This window comes from Dreissena polymorpha, chromosome 2 (genome assembly GCF_020536995.1).
Source record: "Dreissena polymorpha isolate Duluth1 chromosome 2, UMN_Dpol_1.0, whole genome shotgun sequence".
Taxonomy (NCBI): domain Eukaryota; kingdom Metazoa; phylum Mollusca; class Bivalvia; order Myida; family Dreissenidae; genus Dreissena; species Dreissena polymorpha.
The window spans coordinates 5057376-5079842 of NC_068356.1; the positions used below are offsets into that span (position 1 = coordinate 5057376).

The 22467-nt window shown below is 37.0% G+C and overlaps 1 protein-coding gene across 11 annotated transcripts in view; it reads left to right on the forward strand.

Annotated features, from left to right (window-relative positions):
• LOC127865683 (mucin-like protein) overlaps window positions 1–22467 on the forward strand; it is a 208320-nt gene that overhangs the window by 145038 nt on the left and 40815 nt on the right. The window lies entirely within an intron of this gene.

Genomic DNA, 22467 nt, shown 5'->3' on the forward strand with positions numbered 1-22467 from the left:
AGGCCGGGGTACCTATTCCCATACATAATGTAACCGGGCCGAGCTTAAAGCTTTGTATGTGTAGTCAAGCGCCGTACCTGCAGAGCTGACCCAGTAAAAGACGCCGGTTGATAATGTTATTAGCTTTTGTATCTGCTTATAATAACACTATGTACTAGAAAAACACGTTTAAAATAAAATTAGCCCATCGTTTTTAAATCATACTCTGAAGAGCTAATAAAGCTCTTGCAGTTGGCTCGTTTTCAAATGTATTTGCAGCGCTTCAGTTGGAACTGAGTCGAATGGCACATCTAATGCCCACTCCGACCCCGCCCTCTGTTTTATCATATCAAAATGTAAAAGAGCAAATTTTATTTCAAATTACAAAAATATATTTTCACTATGAAACCAGTGTATGTATTGCAAAAATGAAAACACATGTAACACGGATAATACATGTATGGCTGGGCGCCATCGATCTCAAACTTTGATCTTATGATTTCAAAAACATGATCGATTGTCAAAATTACCAGCATACTTGTTAAACTGGTTCTAGACCTTGATAGTGTTTGACTGACAGGTGCAAAACAATAAACACCTACATCCCGCTTCCTCGAAGGGGGCATAATCAAAAACAACAACTCGATACAATAGCTCAAATACCATAAAAAATTACAAATATGGGAAACAAATGCATTAACTTTGATAGAGTAAATAAATCATGATTTTGTTCCATCAACTTCTATGACGAAAATATAATGTACACCAATCAACACCTTTTATGCTCTTAAAAAAGATATTAAACCTTATATAAATGCAGTTTTGACGGTTTTCTTAGCACAGGATGAGTCCTGACTTGACTCTTTTTCTGATACTTTACCATAGGCAACGCATTGACTGAACCTTTTGTTGCTGTCGCTTTTCAGGCAATGCCGAGCTTTATTGCATGTATGTGTTGCTAAATAAAGCTTTGTTACATTCACGAATTTGCTTACTAACAAGGACACATTTCTGACATTGTTTTGTGGTACAGCCCGGATCCTTGGGGATAATTTTGTGCCTGGTAATGTTATAGTATAAAGCTAGACGTTAAACCAGACAAGCAGATTGAACTTTATGCGACGAAAATTCAAAGCACAGTAGGAATTATGTTTAATACCAAAATAACGATTTTTTTTGTCATGTGACATGCGAGAGTTAAGTCTATGAACGTGCCTACGCATCTTCTATAGTCTCTGAAGTGGATTTGTGTAAATGGTAAGAAATCAGATCTAAAACCTATCATAACTAGAGTTTTGTCACAGACGTGATGTATTTCCCCAAATGCTGCATTGGCACAGAATATTTTGCATGCTGTCTTCACAAAACAAGAGAAGCTAATTTATGGCGATTTTTTAGAATTATTATGCCATTATCATTTATGGACATTTTGACCTTTGAACTCATGAATTCTTTCAAATGATACGGCTTTCAATTTCTGTGAACAACATTAATATACAGAGTCATTTAAAAATCTCACAATGAATGACATGACATAGTTATGGCCCGGACAAGCTAATTTATGGCAATTGTTGACCTTTTGAACTCCAAGTATGACCTTGACCTTGGAGATATCGAAGTAATTCGATAAGACAAGTAATGTTCAGTAACCTTTAGTTTCCGTACATTGTAAGACAATTTAATATTGAATCAATTTATATTTTGTTACAATATTTAGTTTCAAAGAAAAATAATCATTTAAAATTTAACTATTAGCAGAGATTCAAAATCTGACCTGTATAACAGCCCTATATGTATATTGCCATTGTCAGCATTCCAATTTCCAGCAAATATTACCTCTTCCCATTTTCTCATTATTCAGTGTTGTTTTAATGGGCCATTTAACTTTGCAGAAGCATAGTTAAATAGCACAATGTAATGAATCAAGGCATCAACAATTAACAGTTTAAAGAAGTTTAATCGCTCCTGCCTCTCCATTTCAACGTTCAACTATGTCCATTCATTATCTACATCACATTGATTTGAATCGGTCAATTTATGACTCAAAGTAAATCATTTTAATTTCAACTTACACGTCTCTATTACTTTCCAACTCTACTTCATCAAATCCATAGAAAGGCAGGTCAGAATCCATGTCAGAATACTCAGAAAACATTCATCGTACTCCGCAATTTTTCTTACACATTTTCAAAGAATGAAAGTGTTTTTTGCCCGACGTCCTGTTGAGCATATGTAAATTTCTATTTTTTATTAACTAATGAAATTTTACATATCCATAAAACAGGGCCTAATGTCTTCAGTTATGTAAAGATTTGACCTCTCCCAGAAGTAAACAAAGGAAATGAAAGTAGTTGTGAGGTCACAAGAACAGAATTGTTTTACGAACGAAATCTGATTTAGTTTCTAAAAACGTTTTTTCACGAAAAACGGTCTTCGAAAAATTCACTTAAAACGGTGTAAGCAATTTTCTTAGAAGAAAATGTTAGAAATAAGTTTATAAATGAAAAATTATAAGAATTACCCAATACTATATGAAATATCTATTGCGTCTGCCCTCAATCAGGTAAGGCTTAAAAAAAGGCAACCATTTTCCCATGTGATTTCGAAATGTGGTATAACAAAAACCCATTTGTGTTGCAAATAGGCTAAAAACGATGCTCACGTGAAATATATTACATGATTAATTGTATTAATTAAATTGTGTTGAATGACTTAATATACATGTCTTAAAAATAACTTTTGTTAATCAATGTAAAAGAAGAGGAATATCTTAAAAACAGAGTTAAATAGTTTGGTGCTCATAATACATGATTGATGAAACTGAAAATTAGATTAATAAAATTTGGGATGGCATCGAATACCTTTATCGTTATTCGGATATTCGCAAATCCATTCAATTGGATATTCGAATTTTCTAATAAAACAGCTGGATTGATTTAGGCGATATATATCAGAAAAGAGTGAAACTTGTTAAGTGTTAACTTCCATTGTTTTGTAAGTTATATCCGTTTGCTAAATACGATGCTGTTTATTAACGTTGCTATCAAATAATTGTTTCTTTGTCGGCTAATATGACCAAAACTGAAATCGGTCAAAATAGAAGGAAAAACAGCATGTGAATTTTATTTTTATTTGACATTTTAAAATAAGGATAGCATGTACGTTTATATAACGAAACATATCAATAAGGCATTCAAAGTACACCAAATATTCAAGAACAAATATAAGGAGAAACATCATGTCATATAATTTTATTTGTATTTGAAATTTTAAAATAACGATATCATGTACGTTTATAAGAATAAACTTATCAATAAGTCATGCAAAGTACATCACAAAGCCTTTCAGTGGTGCCAGCGCCTTTTTAAATCGATTTTTAATCTTGTCCACAAGATCACATGTAAATCTGTTCTTTAACTTGTTCACTATCCGTCTGGCACAATAAAATATCCTTTCTGATGGAACTGATGTAGCTGGAATTCATATGACGGCGGGCTACTATGGCGTTGCGAGGGAAACGGCCTTGATTATGTTGCCACCAGTCATGAGGTAATGCACACTCATCAGCTTCATCCTGAAGCTATCGGCGTAGTTCGTCAGTTTGTGGTTTTGACGATTTTGACATCATGAACCTCACGACGGGGACGCTTCGACGGTGTTAGTTCAGTTTCAGGGAGACGTAGGGGTATGTCATCCAGACGGCCTTCTAAAGCCTCTTCTGCCTTGTGAAGTTGCGCAGACGACAGGAAATATCCAGATCCTTAAAGAAGGGATCTAGCAGTGCAGCAAGCACAGGCACAGAACTGCCTGTTTCAGTTTCCGTGGGACGGAATCGCCGATGTAACTCTGCTGCTATGAGGTCTTTCACTTTCCTAACAACATCTGAATTGCGCAATCAACGCTGAGATACGGGCCGCGTTATCAGTTTGACACGTACTTAACGAGGCATGCAGACATTCAATGAACACATTTTAATATTATTTTAACAAAACAAAACAGGGAGCGTTCTTTAGATCTCCCCCAAAGACTGAAAGTACTGATGCTACCCAGAAAAAGGACTCGAGAGCGTTTAAATAAGCCTCAAGCGTTCGATGTGATCGAGCTAAAATACATAAGTTTAAAGTACAAACGACATAAAGTGTGGATCTGATAGAAGTCGACAATATGATTGCGTTCACGTGTAAACATGAGAAATTCCAATGATCGTGTATAATTGAGTGGAAGTCGGATGAATAAATACATCTATGGTATTCAAGATTAAACATTTCAAGACCTTGACATAATCCCGTTACGTTCAAAATTATGGTGTTTTAGTTTATGTTTGCCAATTCATATCGATATATATTGATATCTAAACGAATACACTTCATATTGATATATATTGATATCTAAACAAATAAACTTTGACTGTTAAAACTAGTTAAATCGGTAAATTATATATAATTATACCTTAGAAAATGTTTTCGTAACAAACTTATTCTTAAAATGGTTAGTTTGACTTGAAAAGAGTTGATATCGACAGATTTTCTTGTTCGACCTGAATGTGACGACAAACTTAGAAACCTTCGGGACTGTTTTTTAGAAAGCAAATGACTTGTAGCATCGGGAATATGAACCTATTTTTTAAATAGCCCTAATTAGTGAATGCCATCACATCCATACTACATTTTAAATCTTTACCGTTAACTAGAACACATCTAAATAACCACATTAAATACCTCAGACGTGGAACACATCTTTTCTACAGCAATGTTTCTACAGGTCTCACACTAAATTTGACCCCTGCATCCTTAGCCTCGTGCCCATACATACGCTGTCGGTTAGAACGCCGCAGCAACTGAGCAACCTCTGTACTTCTCCGTCTGTTGAAAAGTATGATGCTCGCCAATGTGACATCCGCGAGTAGCTTCCAATCCTGTCTGTCCTGTTTTTCGGACTATATTTTTTTAAATATAGTCCTGCCAACCGGGCATGAAGGTAACAGTTTATCCTGAACAAATCCCTGACGACGGGAAGCGCCAAGGACTTTTTCAAAGCGTTCTCTTAAAGGGGTCTTAACGCAATTGACGAAATTATGCGATTTCAGTTATTTCAATGCCACTGAATAAAATTATCGCTTTCGCTTTTTCTATGTATTGCAATACCCCGTTTTTATTCCACAAGCCTTACTAATGCTATGTCCGAGAGAAAGCGCAAGGGAAGGTGCCTCAAAAACAGATCTGTACTCTTCGTTTTGGTGATATCCTCCTAATGATTTCACTGCCGTTATAATAGCATCAAAATACCATTGAGAAATGTAAGCATTCAGTTCCACATCTTGTTCTTTCAGTTCATTAAGTTGCATTTTTAGTCTCCCTTAGTGCCTCATCCATTTGACACATATTTATTACGTGTGCTCCCAAGATGGCTTATTAAGACCTGTTCATAAATCAAGATTTACGAAGGTTTCACAATGGCGCTGTAGACAGCGTCGTGTTTTATCATTTAAAATACCGTGTTTTGCAGCTCTATTGGTACGAACAGCTCGTTCGTCAAGGTACTTTCGAGTCCCCCTGAAATTATTAATCTTGAACGTGAAACGACGTCAGCTTGTCGAAGACGATTGTCACCTTTAGCTTTACGCATATGTGTATGTCTCCACAGATAGTTTATTGCGTACAACCCAAATTAATGTAAACAAGGCAGTGCAAACTCGATAGAAGGCCTTGTAGATCTTATTTGGTAACGTGTTACTTTTGCACAACCTTTCCCATCCAAGATGACACTAAGATTATAATTAAATACTCCCAGGGATATTATTTTATTCATATCAATGTCACGCTCTTCTTCTGTTTTTTTCCACGCTGCTGTTACCATGCAGTCACCCATGTTACACAGCTTTAAGTGTAGAAGTAAATGGTAGGAAAGTTCCCCGCAGAAATAGCACGCTAATGATCTGTCCTTAGTCATTGTGTCATGTGCAGTTAATTGTTGTAATTCGTTGTCTGAAAGCAATTAAAGAATAACATAAACGTAGAACATTTCTAGGCAACACAATGTTCAATCTCCATTTGAAAAAGAGGAAAGGATAGCGTGAAAACTTAATGCATTTTAATTAAAGAGATAGACATAAGACACGCTCCACCGGAAAGTGACTCAAAACGTTTAGTATGTTTTCTCAGTACAACAAGTCCATATCTTAAGCCGAATATAGACGTCATCACCTCAAAAAAGTATTTGAATTCATAGTGTTTTGCCCCAAACAATGAGACTTATTTCTCAAAAATAATTTCACCTGGAATAAGCGAAAGTAATCCCAAAATATGCTATATTTTTACTCGTTTGTTTTCTTCACATCCGAAGGCGATGGATCCTTGCCTTGAGCATTATAAAAGCACCTGCATCTGACCTTAAATTATGGCTTATGTGTTGTCATGTATAAAGACAACCCACACTCCTTTTTCCGACCTGGATGTGTTTTTCTTTTGCTTTACCATGTTGAGTATCTGATCATTTGCGCTTCATTCGAACACATCCTTAACACTGAACTTTAACACGTAAACAGCAATAATGCTCAGCTATTTATATGATTTAGGTAAAACATATATTTGCATAGGAAACAAGATAACGAGAAAAACGTATGGCCAATCTATCAATCCTATATTTGTGGATATGTTGATGGGGCAAAAACTGTTGGCCTCCTACTATTATTCGTTCTTCATTTAGCATAGTCATTGAATTTCACAAAGAAGAAGTGCCTTCTTCGACAAATTGGACACGCTTATGTAAAAGTCATATTTACGTGCTTAATTTGTTTTTGGTAAGAATGGAAGTTTATATTAAGATAGTTGTAAAGGAATTGTATCAAACGTGCACGTAAAGCCTCGAATACACTCTCCGATGAATGTCGACATCAGCTAACATCGAAAAATAACGCGGGATGTTTTAATGGGAACACTACCTTACACAGATTTGTTACTTGGTTAACAAATTGACGCATTTCCTTATGCTTTCGAATATTTAAATACAAGGATCATAATGGCCATTTATCTCCCGCAATAGAAACATTGCTACCTAAAACATTCGTCGACTAAATAATACATTACTCAAATGATCAGAAATAAGCTTTCACAAATACATTTCAAACGATTGTTCAATGATTAACTTGCAATTAAGTTTTGAACCAAACTTGACCCGAATGGCAACTGACCAGATAATTAAAAATATAAAAATTCAGCCCTTGTCTCATCCAAATCGAGTAACACATGTGGCTTCAAGGAGGGGTAATATGGTTTGTCTTAGATTTGATTTGGTGACCTTCGTTTTTACCCTATATGACTCAGATTCAAACATGGCCAATGTATTGTTAAAGTTAAATTTCTGACAAATATTAATTTAAATTGAATGAGTAAAAGTGGTGGCATGTATAATGGTTGCACGAATTTTCTTAGACATACCGATGTTTGAACTTGCCCTAGATATAGAATGATATTGTCAAGATAACTATTCTGAAGTTTCTTCAAGATTGAATCATTCCTTTGATCTAACTTTGTGATCTTATTTGCAAACCAAGCTGACCCAGATGCGAACATGGAATAGCCATTCCCAATATTAACATTTTTGCAAACTTTCATCAAGTTTGAGTCATAAATCTCGATGTTTCTCTTCTAATACCATATGTTGTGATATATGAAATGCAGAATAAAAATCCATCAGTCTCGATTTTATCACAAACAGATTTTAAGTCTTCCAGTACTCTATCTTAGTTAAGTTCCTCTGGATTTGTTTTTGTCAACATAGGGCTGCAGTCAGTTTGAGTTGTTGATTCGATGTCTATAGAAATAGCACTTTTAATATCAGTGTCAGTTTCACGGCTTTTGCATTTTGTCCCCCGTTTTCTTCTTTTATATTTTCTGGAGGCCGCCATGAGACGACTTTACCGTCTAAGTGTCATTCTGAAAATAATTTACGGATAAGCAAGTTCATTGATTGGCAATTACCAATTTGGCAGCGGCTTGATACAAGTTACAAAATGTATGGGCACATTCTTATTCAAAACAATCAAATAAAGCAAGTCCCTGATGATGTATGCAAATGAACAATTTAAAGGATGTATACACGGTTCACGCAATTTTTAATATAACCTTAATCCAATGTTCAATATAACCAGAATATAATTTCTTACTCTTTTAGTCCCATTAGTTATTTGTGGATAATCATGTTTATGAACGCCATATAATTAATACCAAATACCGTGATGGCAGTATAGAAAATAATGAGGTGCTATAAACGTATGTAATAAAATTGTATAAATAACATACATTAAATGTTTAATTTTCAACAGTATAAACAAGCATAAGTTTATGCCATCATTCGGAATAAATGAAAAAGTAACATTTCACAAAGGATATACATTTACAGATAATACTACTTTTTTATTTGTGTTACCAGTGTATTGAATGTTAGAGGTATCGACATGCAATACAAATGCATATTTAATAACATTAAAACAATTGCTGTTTATAATAACCAACAATTTCTCAAACTTTTAATATACATGTAGTTACATTGTCTTTTATAAAATATAGAGAAAGGAAATGACCGGTCACATCGAAAGTTCTACTATCCTTTACTCGACTTGTTTTTAATATTTTAATATTTTCTTGTAAATCCTATTTGTTGCCGCTTACAAAATGATGTATTGGCAATGTACAAATATTATCTTTGTCTACACATGTTACTTTTAAGGATCATATCAACGAAACGTTGAGACACTACATGAATTTTACTAAAAGGCTATAACATGTTTGATAAGGCTATAACATGCATAAGCTATGTGCAAAGAATTTATTTTTAAATTAGTATAACGTAACCTTTGAAGTTTCTTATGCTTACTGGTTAAAATGTAAATCATCTCTACCTGTTCTAGGTTGCAACTGATTTCTTAATGCCAAACTGACATCATAATGTTTTCATAATTATTGATATATTCAACTACATCTTACATCGTTAATTTAGGTCATGCAAACTTGTTATAGATTTTTTTTACATTTTGGCAGGCAACCTTCGCGCAGTGATTTGACTGGAACAAGCATAATTGTATGTATGAGCAAAAAAATGGAACGAAAACTCTGCGTGGAGATTGTTTGACAGAAAGCAGTGTTTGTTACTGTCAGTACGCATTGTGCATAACGACAAATAAAACACGATAGCAATCGTGTTACATCATTTCTACTCGGAATACTCCGTAAGGAAGATTTTTGGACTAAATCGTCTTCTTATCAATTGTGGTCTGGTTGTAAAGGAATTGTATCAAACGTGCACGTAAAGCCTCGAATACACACTCCGATGAATATCGACATCAGCTAACATCGAAGAATAACGCGGGATGTTTTAATGGGAACACTACCTTAAACAGATTTGTTACTTGGTTAACAAATTGACGCATTTCCTCATGCTGTCGACTATTTGAATACAAGGATCATGATGGTTATATACCGCCCGCAATAGAAACATTGCTACCTAAAGCATTCGTCGACCAAATAATTCATTACTCAAATGATCAGAAATAAGTTTTCACAAATACATTTCAAACGATTGTTCAATGATTTACGTGCAATTAAGTTTTTAACTAAACTTGACCCGAATGGCAACTGACCAGATAATTTAAAATATAAACATTAGCCCTTGTGTCATCCAAATCGAGTAAAAAATGTGGCTTCAAGGAGGGGTAATATGGTTTGTCTTAGATTTGATTTGGTGACCTTCGTTTTTACCCTATATGACTCAGATTCAAACATCTGCAACTGATTTCTTAATGCCAAACTGACATCATAATGTTTTCATAATTGATATATTTAACTACATCTTGCATGTTTTGTTAATTTAGGTCATGCAAACCTGTTATAGATTTTTTTTTATTTTGGCAGGCAACCTCCGCGCAGTGATTTGACTGGAAGAAGCATAATTGTATGTGTGAGCATGGAACGACAACTCTGCATGGAGATTGTTTGACAGAAAGCAGTTTTTGTTAAAGCAAGATTTTCAATACGGTCACTGTTCATCACGGCAGATAAAACACGATGTGCAATCGTGTTACATCAATTATACTCGGAATACTCCGTGAGGAAGATTTTTGGACTAAATCGTCTTCTTATCAATTGTGGTCTGGTTCCCTCTTTACGATTGGCGTTTAAGTGCGGTAGGAGGTACAGCAAGATAGGTCTCATTTAGGGGGTGAATTGCAAGAATTATAAATCTTGCATCCCAATTTTAAGACTTGATGCCAGTATTGATTCCTTTATTTATATGTGTTGAGCATACATCTTAATAACATGAAGCGCAGTGTTAGAACCCTTACTTTTCCTTCCATGTGTTGCCCTCATTGATCGCTGTATATATTGTTAAGGCTCTTATCTTACATTTGGAGTTTTATGTTGATAAATATATATTTAATGCATGAGAATGGCTGTGTAAAGACGCGTTTTAAATAACTTTCATTTTATTATGTATGTGTTTTGTGTTATTACTTACCTTCATATTCCATTCAAGTAAATAACACTGAAACTTAATGCTGTAAAAAGTCCTGAAGGCTGCTTCACTATAATTATTGTTCTCCTTTGGTAAATCGTATTGTAAGTTTTTTCAGGGTAATGTTTTATTATCAATGATAGATGTCAGACTCAAATGTCATTTGTATACAATTCTCATTAAAAGAATGCAGTTCACAAGAACCATAACTAATTCCTTAATAATTTCACAGTTATTGCAGTTTGTAAGAAGTGTAATTATTACAATGTTCGAAAACGCAAGAATCTAGCAGGCTGTGGACATACATATCTGAATCTTTATACATCGTGATATCAAAACTGAATTTTAACATATTTTTCACGAATACCATATGTTTGTTAATATATTCGTTTGTGTGAACTGAATATCCAGAAACAAACAACAATATTACAAACGCACAGGTGCACATTTTTATGGTTTCAGCAAAAAAAAAAGGATTTTGCTAGAAATACACGTTATTTTTCAAATAAACTGAACTCGCGTCGTCACTTTTGTTTCAAATCTAGCTTATAAAAGATAATATTATGAAGCACACACTTAACATGCATTATTTAAACGCCTAAACTGATATCTCAGTATTTATTTCAACGCATTTGAGTATTTCATAAAGGCATATCTTGTGTCAATTTATCTTGTAGGAGTTATTTTCAAATAACATGTACATGCATCAAACGCATGAGCAATAACCTAGTAATAACATACTTTATCTTGTTCCCAACATAAAGAAGTGAAAGCCAAGACCTTCATGTCGTTACAATAAGCAAACTGCATTGTCCACATGAGCAATTACAACTTTCTCAGTCAATCTAGTCAATGATAGTTTCGCATCTCCCCTTTTCCATGGCACATGATAACTTGTACCATGGAGCGTCTTGCCAAAGCGAGCGAATGATTATGTCCTCGCGAAGTGAGTTATGAGAGCTAATGTTTACTATAAATGCCTTGCATAATTTAACAAAACTTCGAATGGAACATACACAAATAATCGTGGATTGCACAAAAAAAGAACACGAACTTGCTTTTAGTGAAACACGATTTTTGACGACTCACATATAAGTACATAGTATGCATTATAAGAACCTAAATAACACAAAGGAACAGGATTTAAAATGACTGGCACACAATTGTATGAACATTCAGTTCTCTGTAAAGACTGAGTTATTAAAATGTAATATAACACGATTATAATGTGTTTACACAACTATGTTACTCAAGTTACTCACCCATCGTTATTAAAGCAAGTCTGTGCACACTAGTGAACGTTGAGATGACTTCACTATAAAGAACAAAGTTAGGATATATTATGACTCATACATAAATGTAAAATAAAGATTATAAAAAAAATAATGACAAATCAATATCAGAGAAAATATTGCTTTGAGAGCTGCAATTAAGAAAAGAAAACAATTTATGCAAGTACTGAGTAGTACTAATTAAAAAGAACTTGTTCACAGATTGTTAAAATGACAATTTTCCAACCTTTTGTCAAAATTTCCAACTTTCCAACATGACGTGCAAATTAATGTTTGTCGGAGCTTAATGGGATTTGTCAGGACATAGATATAACCCTCGGCAAATTAACAGATTTATGATGTCTCACACTCCAGAGTATGTTTAAAGTGTATTTTAGAACTCATTTAGAACAAGACTATTGCCAAGCAATAAAAGTCCCCTACCGGCTCCACCATTGTCAGAAATTCCACCATTGTCAGAATATTTTTTTTATTTGTTGCCATAGCAACCAGAATTTTTGACGTAGGAACAAAATGAAATGACGTGCATAATGACCATATTGCCATCTATCCATGTTCCAAGTTTCATGAAAAAATATTAAGAACGTTTAAAGTTATCGCAGGATCCAGAAAACCATTTTCAGCAGTATTTATAGTCTATTTGTTGCCATAGCAACCATAATTTAAGACGTAGGAACAAAATGAAATGACGTGCATAATGTCCATATTGCCATCTATCCATGTTCCAAGTTTCATGAAAAAAATATTAAGAACTTTTAAAGTTATCGCAGGATCCAGAAAACCACCACTTTCAGCATTATTTGTAGTCTATTTGTTGCCATAGCAACCAGAATTTTTGACGAAGGAACAAAATTAAAAGAGTGCATAATTTCCAAATTGCCATCTATCCATGTTTCAAGTTTCATGAAAAAATATTAAGAACTTTTAAAGTTATCGCAGGATCCAGAAAAGAACAACATTTTCAGCAGTATTTCTAGTCTATTTGTTGCCATAGCAACCAAAATTTTTGACGTAGGAGCAAAATGAAATAAAGTGCATAATGTTCATATTGCCATCTATCCATATTCCAAGTTTCATGAAAAAATATATAGAACTTTTAAAGTTATCGCAGGATCCAGAAAAAAACACCATTTTCAGCAGTATTTCTAGTCTATTTGTTGCCATAGCAACCACAATTGTTGATGTAGGAACAAAATGAAATAATGTCCATATTGCCATCTATCCATATTCCAAGTTTCATGAAAAAATATTAAGAACTTTTATAGAGTTATCGCAGGATCCAGAAAAAAACACCATTTTCAGCAGTATTTCTAGTCTATTTGTTGCCATAGCAACCACATTTTTGATGTAGGATCAAAATGACGTACATAATGTCCATATGGCCATCTATCCATATTCCAAGTTTCATAAAAAAATATTAAGAACTTTTAGAGTTATCGCAGGATCCAGAAAAGTGTGACGGACTGACGGATACAAAACCGTAAGTCCCCTCCGGTGAAACCGGTAGGGGACTAATTATATGTCGATTGTTATGTTTCCAGAAAGTTGTCAAGAAATTAATTTTGAAATTGCTAAAACACGACTGCGATCTTGACTTCATATATTGGGCAAAATACATCATATGCAACATTTCCCGTAAACAGAATAACAAAATAACTGTGTTTGTCCAAATTTGCAAGTGGTCGTCAGTCTCCTCATGGTAGTCATTGGTTCTTTTTGAATTGCATGATGAATGACAACGTTAGAGCCCAGACAAGCTATTTTATGACCTAGGAGGAAACTAGAGGTTTTACCAATGATATACAATCTCTTCATGGTGGTCATTATTGATAAGTTATTTGAAAATAACATTTTGAATAATACAGTTACAGTCCAGATAAATGAGCTGTTTTATGGTGAAATTTTGCCTTTGAGATTTAATTTAAACCAATTAATTATAGCTCTATATTGCATATAAAGCCCAAGGCTTATTTGAAACGCGTTCGAGTCCGTTTCTCATGACTAGAACCAGTACTTTCTGTACATGAGAGAAATCTAAAGCCCGCTCCCATAGTGGGGTTCGAACCCAGGACCTCCCGATCGCTGGGCGGACATAATACCAACTACACCACTGCAACCTATTAACGTGATGTGGGAATTTGACCTTTAAGGTAAGGAGACAGGACCTGTTCGAAACACTTCCTATTAGGATGGATGCATTTGTGCCTAGTTGGAAAATCGTCTTAAAATGGTTAAAATGTGTATAAGATTGTGTACACAATCTGTGAATATATGACAAGTTTATAGAAAAGAAATGAAAGACGGACTAACCGACAGACAGTGAAACTGCCATGTGTCGCCTTCTTCTAGGGAAGGATGGGAAAATAGACAAATATTGATGTATCAATAGGAAAGCTGTTTTGAGTAGTTAATTAACCAAAGCCAGCAGCATGAAAATTCACCTGTATTTACTTCTAGAGAATAATTTACCGTACTATATCTTAGTGTATGTACATTTCGCAAAAATATTGTCTTCATATATTAAAAACATTAGTTATCATCAGTGGAGGTTTGTAAACTTCAACGGAGAACACACATATTTTATTGAATATTACATTAAACATTCTGCATTTCCTTTCAATCGCCCATTTTGACCCCATCCCTCTCGAATTCTACTGATGCCTCCTGAACGAGTGTAACGGTCAGGATTGCAGAAGCTGCGATAAACCAGCCCAGTAACCCCTCCAGAACCAGATACCAATACACGTGAACAATAAATCAATTTATTTACAACATTAAAATAAACTATTTACAATATGATATGACTATTAAAAGAAATAAACAACAAAGTATCAAAGTTAATGGCCAGTTAAAATTATGATGACGTAGTCCAACTGTAGATGGTAGATGTAGTGATGGAGTAAAATTGAGTGTCACGACCTGAACTTATGTCCAGCCGTCAATGACCAGAACCGGAACTGAGCACCGGACGTAGTGTTCTGCGAAGTAGCAAACTTCGAGCTGTTTCAAGCCCGAAAGTACAGTGCCGATAACCCGAGCTGTATCAAGCCTAGAAGTAGACTGTAGATACCTGAGCTGTATCAAGCCCGGAAGTAGTGTTCTGTCAAACACCGAGCAGACTATGCCCGGAAGTAGGTACAACGTTGTCAAACGCCGAGCAGACTATCCCCGGAAGTAGAACGTGGTCAAACGCCGAGCAAACTATGCCCGGAAGTAGAACGTTGTCAAACGCCGAGCAGACTATGCCCGGAAGTAGAACGTACTGATAACGTATTACCTGACCGGCCGTATACCGGTGCGAACGGTTCCCTGTATTGCCGCCTTTTAACGAGGTGTCGTAGGTACTGTCAACGAGTATGACGCCCTGTAGACTTGTGGATGCTCATGTAGCACTGGCGTAACGCTAACGGTGCGTTGACGACCTGACGTCTATCATGCCATACGATTCACCACATTGAAACGGCTAAAATAAATGACATTAGTAAATACTTTGTCATTAACGACTGTCTTACAGTCATACCATACGCCAGTAAGGAATAACTGCCAGATAGTCAATGATGAACTGGTTTATTTAACTCTCAAGTGGATACAACAATTTGGTGAAAAACGCAGTTTCAAAGGCCAACTTCCAACAAAGGGGAGTAACTCATGGGAATATACCATGATAACATAACAGTGGTGTAAGGGAGAGAACTCGTACTAATTATGTACTGGCGGAACCTCTTTTCCTTCAAATGAACACAACTCATACTTCATATAATAACACATACAAAATCAGTACAGGATTAGAAAATTAAACCCAATAGATTAAAAATGTCTAATGATAGAAACACAATATTTAACTTCTAAAACTATTAAGTACATAACATGTATCTTGCATATTTAGAATTTGCATCATAAAACCAAGGATAAGAAATCATTGAACAAGTCAGTCATATATACAAAGAGAACCAAACACTATTGAACATGACAAACAAACTTGCACCACTCTAATCATTCTAATACATAATCATCAAGATATTTTGGAGGCTGTCGTGAGCGTTGAGGTCTTTGCGCTGGCTCAGTGTAACCGGGCGAGGTCATACTCATAGAACTTGTTTCTGGAGACACGTGTACTTGGGGGGGTTCACAAAATGATGACGTCATATCCGGCTCATACACAATAATTGGAACTGGTTCTACATTTTCTGGCGTAGTCAATGTTGCTGGAATGCTTGAAGGTGCTGGGGGACCACTATCAGTTGGTGAATGAACACATTCGTCATCAGACTCATGGTCTGGGTCGGAGTACACTAAAGGCCTTTCGCAACACATTTTATCATACGGAACACGGTAACACTCGCTTCGTTTAACTTTATAGGATGAAGCCCGTAACTGATTTCCCGAGAACTTTTTAACAAAGCACCACTCTTCATCGCACGACACAACTAGATACCTATTGCGAGCTTTCAATTTGCTTTTATCTGAGATAAGATACACTAAATCACCGACACTTACATCACCAACACGTACCGGAATACTAGCCTTGGACTTAGATTTTTCACTGTGGGGGTGATTTTTCATACGTGAATCATGCCGCTGGAGGATCACATCACGGTCAGACACAGGGAGTTGAACATGAGTGAACTGAGAGCGTTGGGTCCACAATTCACGGGAAGACAGGCCCGTATGGCGTAGACGTGAATTCAACCTTGCGACTACAATAGCAAGGCCCATGCAAGTAACGGGGCCTCCACCTGGTTCATACCGCAACAACTCATTTTCTAGCTCTTGTATAGCCTTTTTAGCCACAGGATTCTTGTTTATGTTCTTAACACGGCCGATCTCCAACACGATGTTGAGACGTTTCAAGGCTTCGTCGCTTTGCAAAGATGCAAAACCCGGGGCGGGATCTACACGAATAACTGCAGGGGGACCGTCTAATGGATGGAGCTCAGTACACAAACACACTAAAGCATCTCTTAAAGTGTCCCTTTTTTCGTCAGGAATAAGACAGGCTTTAGTATAAGAGGTAACACTCTCACGCACGACTAGAATAGTTTGTTGATTACGTTTCAGTACATCTGCGGCGAACGACATGCCAACAACTTCTGGAGGGTCTTCGCTTGTATGCTTTATAGCGGATTCTGGTAATGACTGTAATGAAGCACACAAGTGGCACTGCCGAGTTACAGTTTCAATAGAGCTACTCAAGTCCAACGCGTAAAAGTGACGCTTCATCACAAGTTCAAGCTGGTGCTTAGATGGATGGTCTAACTTAATGTGTAGAGCGCTGACCAATCCGTCTAAAACGGCACGAGGAACAACTATCAACTCAGATGGTGGCAATAAAGGGTCACTGCGTTTTACCACCAGTAAATTATCTCTGGCGATTGATGCGACTTGAAGGTAACGTTTAACATCTTTGATCTTTGTTAGTTTTTTAGAGGGACGAGTACCTTGTTTGAGATGCGCGTGTGTACGTCGCAGATCTGGACACTCGGATTGAATTTGAAGCCACGAGGATCTTGTAGCAAACGGCAAACGCGATGTTCCATTCACAATACTGTCAATGCAGACGTTACGAACCACAGAGTCTTCAGTATTACAGATAAATGTACAGATTTGACAGGTTGGCACAGAACACTCGGGGGCATTCCTACTTGCAAAGTCTGACGGCACATTGGCAGAGCCAGCAAGATGTCTGACGCTTATCTGGAAACGACTCACAGTTGACAAAAATGACGTCACTCTCGGACTAGCGGAAAACTCACCGCGACATAGCTTCTCTACAGCCTGTACGCAAGGCTGACTGTCAGTAAGTACACAAGCCGACACAGTAGACTGTATTATGTAAGGGCTAAAGTGTTTAACGGCGGACGCGATGCTCAGAGCTTCGATTTCACACGGAAGCCAAGTGACTTGATGTTTTCGCAGCTTGGCACTGAAAAAGCCTGCCAAGTGCAACTTGTCATTTCTCATCACATACAGGGTTGCTCCTATACCACGCTGAGACACGGAACCATCGGTAACTATCCACAAATGATCTGTGGGTCTCGGTATGACAATCGACTTATGATTATGCAGTGCTGCCTGTGCATCTTTGAATGATTTTAAAAAGGAGTCCGTCCACTCCACCTTGTCATGCGACTGTTTACCAGCGGCTAGGTCGTCTAGTGGGCTAACATATCGTGAACAGTTTGGCAACACACGCCCGAGAACCTTGTACGCACCGATGAACGAACGCAACCCTTTCACAGTATCTGGAGGTGTACACAAAGACAACGGGGCAATACGGTGAGGACTTGCAGATAACTGGCCAGCAGACCAAATCCATCCAAGAATTGTAGTGGACTTCGGACAGATTACAGTCTTGGATGGTGCTAGACGCAACCCACATCGAGACAAGGCGTCTAAAACACGCTCCCACTTGATCAATAGATCATCGACAGAGTTAGCGCCACAATAAAGGTCATCGGCAAGTTTTGCGACAAACCCTTCTTGAACGAAATCTCCGAGTACACGGCACATCAGTTCTTCAAGAGCTGTTTCTGATCCGGGCATTCCCATAGCACAACGAGTGTATACTCTAACACCGCGAAATGGAGTTGCTACACCACAATATTTCATTGACTGCTTTGACAGTGGTATCTGATAAAACGCACTTGTTAAGTCCGACTGTATTATATACCTCCATTGTCCTATTGTGCGTAGAGTGGAATCAACATCGGGCATCAGACTAGGTTGAGGCTTGCTGTATCGTCCAACATCGGAAAACGCAGTGACTAGTCTGTATCCGCCCTGTGGTTTTTTCACTAAGAAGGACGGGTTTAGGTATTCAGCCGTCACACCTACATCTTCTGGGCGACTGAAAACTCCTTGACTCTCTAACTCATCAAATTTCTGTTGGAGTTCGACAAGCTTGTCCTTCGCGTATTGTGGCACCCGTCCTTTACGCTGGGGAGGTTGTACAGGGCCCATGTTGATAACGGCTTTAAAGTCACCAACGGCACCGTTGTACCCGGATATATCCGACGCAAACACATCGTCATACTTATCACCCAATATCAAAAACTTCATGCGTTGTTCATCTGTCAACACTTTATCAGGGTCAGTTGAGATGCATGTTGTATTAGACATGTGTAATTTGGGAACTGATTGATGGCTAAGCTGTGTTCCTGTAATGGGTGTAAGAACCCCAACTTTCATTGTCTCTGTATTCCTTATGAAACCAACATGTTCATGCCTTAACACTCGCTGTGGTTCCTGTGTCTCGATGGCGATTCTGATGCAACCGCCAACTGATTCGATAACCTGCGGTTTTATCCAGGAAATACCAGAGTCATGTTTGGGCTCAATCGCCACAGTGTCCTCAGGTCCAATATCAGACGGCACATTCAACTCAATGAAGGAACCTGGCCATACGACAGATGACGTAGACTGAGCTCGTAAGACAAAGGCTTGGGTGCGTCGTACGCGGTTACTTGGCGAGTCAGATTTGGAGGAGCCATAATTAACATGTTCAATGCCGCCGATCAGTATTTCATGTTTAGCAGGTCGAATTGAAATGTCATTGGTACACATAAATGGTATCCCCGCGAGAACATCGACATCTAAGTCATTCACTACTAGAGCCTCTAATTTCAGATCAGTGTCACCTCTCGAGACATAGAAATGTGTCTCCCCAATGATTTGTAATGGAGTGACACCATCAGCCTGGAGCGCGCTCTGGTTTGTTTTCGTCACCGGAGCTCCAATGTACTGCACGACTGAGCTTTTTATCATGCTAACCTCAGCCCCACTGTCCAATGTCAACAATATGGGAAACTGTCTATAGAACGTTTTCAAGACTGGTGACTGTTTGGTGCTGACGCGTCGCGAACAGTGAGTTACAACTGGTTGCAAACTATGGGTTTCAGAGTCCAATGTATCATCATGACTAATATCCTCGTTTTCGTTAGAGTATGTAGTGAAGCGGATTTTTTCAGATGATTTCATGTACTTTCTATCTTCCTCTGGTAAGTATGTACACTTACTCAAAAAATGCTGGAAATTCGGTCTTTTTGCTTGCTTGCATATTGGGCAAGTTGGTCGCTTAGGTGGTAATTTCCGTTGGAAAGATGACCTGAGTACCTTCGCATCAGCAAGAGAATGAACTTCATCGAGTAGGCTAGAGATCGCCAACGATATTTCGGGTTTAAGGGATGCAAGCGTTCTAGATCTAAGATCTGTTGCGTACTTTTGTTTCACTAATGCCGGTAGATTTGGATGAATCAATCGTAACCATGTCAAGACTATCATATTCTCGACAGTAGGGGTCAGTTCCTCATCTTGATCTGGGACTTCGCCGTGGTGAGTTATCAATCCACCCCCTTTCAAAAGGTTGTCGTCCACAAAGCTAGACAACCTCTGGTATAGATCCTCAGGACGTTCGTTGGGATCTAAATGGATCTGATCTAGGTCTAAAAAATGTCCGCCTGTAGATTGGAAACCAAAATGTAATCGAATTGACTGCCATATGTTGTTAATGCTGACTGAATTTCGCACTATAGTGTTTCTTGCAATAATAGGGCAGTAATTGGCTATTTGACCCAACATAAGCTCAAGTTGCGCCACTTTTTGAGCAGCAGTACGACCTCCCTCTCCGCCATCATCTGTGAAACCGCGTAGGGGATTAGCTGCTGTTTTACGACCCCAAGTAGTTCCATCTACCAAGAATGTTGCAAAATTAGGATCTAGAGACAATGTGTATTGTAGATTTTGGCGCCATGCCTCAAAGGTAGTAATACTTTCAGTTCTTGTTAACTGCCACTGTTTAGGGGCACGGTTGGTATGGGCCATGGTGAAATGCGAAAACACAAACTGTCAGAGTTCACAATAGAGGGTGTTAAACTGTTCCAAGTTCACATTTGATGTACAGTGACTTTTACTGCTCTATCTGTTTATGATTTGCAATGTTCCTTTCCGATTAGATGTTTTGTAGATGACCGTAGGTTCGTATACAGTGCTGCCACCACGCCAGTAAGGAATAACTGCCAGATAGTCAATGATGAACTGGTTTATTTAACTCTCAAGTGGATACAACAATTTGGTGAAAAACGCAGTTTCAAAGGCCAACTTCCAACAAAGGGGAGTAACTCATGGGAATATACCATGATAACATAACAGTGGTGTAAGGGAGAGAACTCGTACTAATTATGTACTGGCGATATAAATATAAATGGTACCATGTCATACAATGTATCACAAACTTGTTAACTTCCATAAATGCACACGTTTCTTATAAAGTATTGCTACTCGCTTGAATGCATATATTAAATGCATTGTGTGCAACAAAAAATAATATAATTCACCAACTATCATCTACATGTTAAATGTGATACTCCACCGTTAGGTATAATATTGAATTAAATCAAACTCTAATGGTTTGTTAAATCAATTGATACATAAAGCGTCTACACAAAATAAATGATATAAAGACATTAACAAAGTCATTATTATACATATCTCGCGTACCTAGGATTATGTACACAAGCAAACAACTACACAGGTAATACAAATTTCCGCTTTGACAAATATTTTTAAAAAGAAACACGACTTCGGCGTTTCCTTGTAAAAATGCAAACAACAATTTCCTTTATTCCTGTAAGCATTAATTGCAATATTTAAATAAAACAACAATTTACTTTATTCATATAAGCATAAATTGCAATATTTAAATAAAACAACAATTTATTTCAAACCTAGCAAACAAGAGTATCAAAAATATAATGGAAAATAAAATAACTTACCCAAATGCCGTATGCTGCGGACACTTACTTCCCAGCTAGTGCTCTAGTCGCAATGCTGTAACTGCCCGTGTATGTCAATTAGTCTGCCGATTTATACGTGTAACCGCCCAGCAGCGTTTACCGAAAAATCGAGAAACATGCTCTCCATGAACTCGAACTGAACAACTTTTCTTCAACTGACCAATAAAATTAGACATAAATCGATCATGTAGAAGCTACACATCATCCGATATCGTCCGACTACAAGCGTGAATTACTGAGGCCCGTAAGTCTTACTTTACAGAAAAACATAACAATTTACAAACATATGAAGATCGAAGTTTCTTAAAACTAAACGTATTTAATCGTGTTTTGGCTTAAAATGTATCCTCTACCACACTGAATAATGTGCCTAACAAAAACTTGCTTAAAACCCCTATTATAACCACCAAACAGAAAAATCTGAAAACTTACATAACTTTACAAATGAAAAGTTCTATACAAATGAGGCCCGATAATTAACATTAAATAACAAAGAAATGGGTTCTGTCGTTACAACGAGAAAACTTACTCTGAATAGTCGAATTGACATATGTAAATAGAAAAATATGCATTGTTTAGAAGGAAAAATGATTTGATACGCATGCAACGAAATATGATAATTATTTAAAATCCGGAAACGGTTTAGCCAATGATTCGCTGTACACGTAGGCATAATACATCGTAATTAAAAAAGTGTATGTGCTCATAGCGTTCAAAAACTTCGATGATTTGAAAACATTTTTTTTTTATTTGCGGTTGCACTTTACTGAAAAAAATATACTAATTTGTTTAAAAATAGCATGATACCTATAGAAATCTATTACGAATGAGCGGGCTCTCCGCTTTATCCTATTAAAAATCGTGAAATATTTAAAAAGAGATCCCTAAAAATGTCA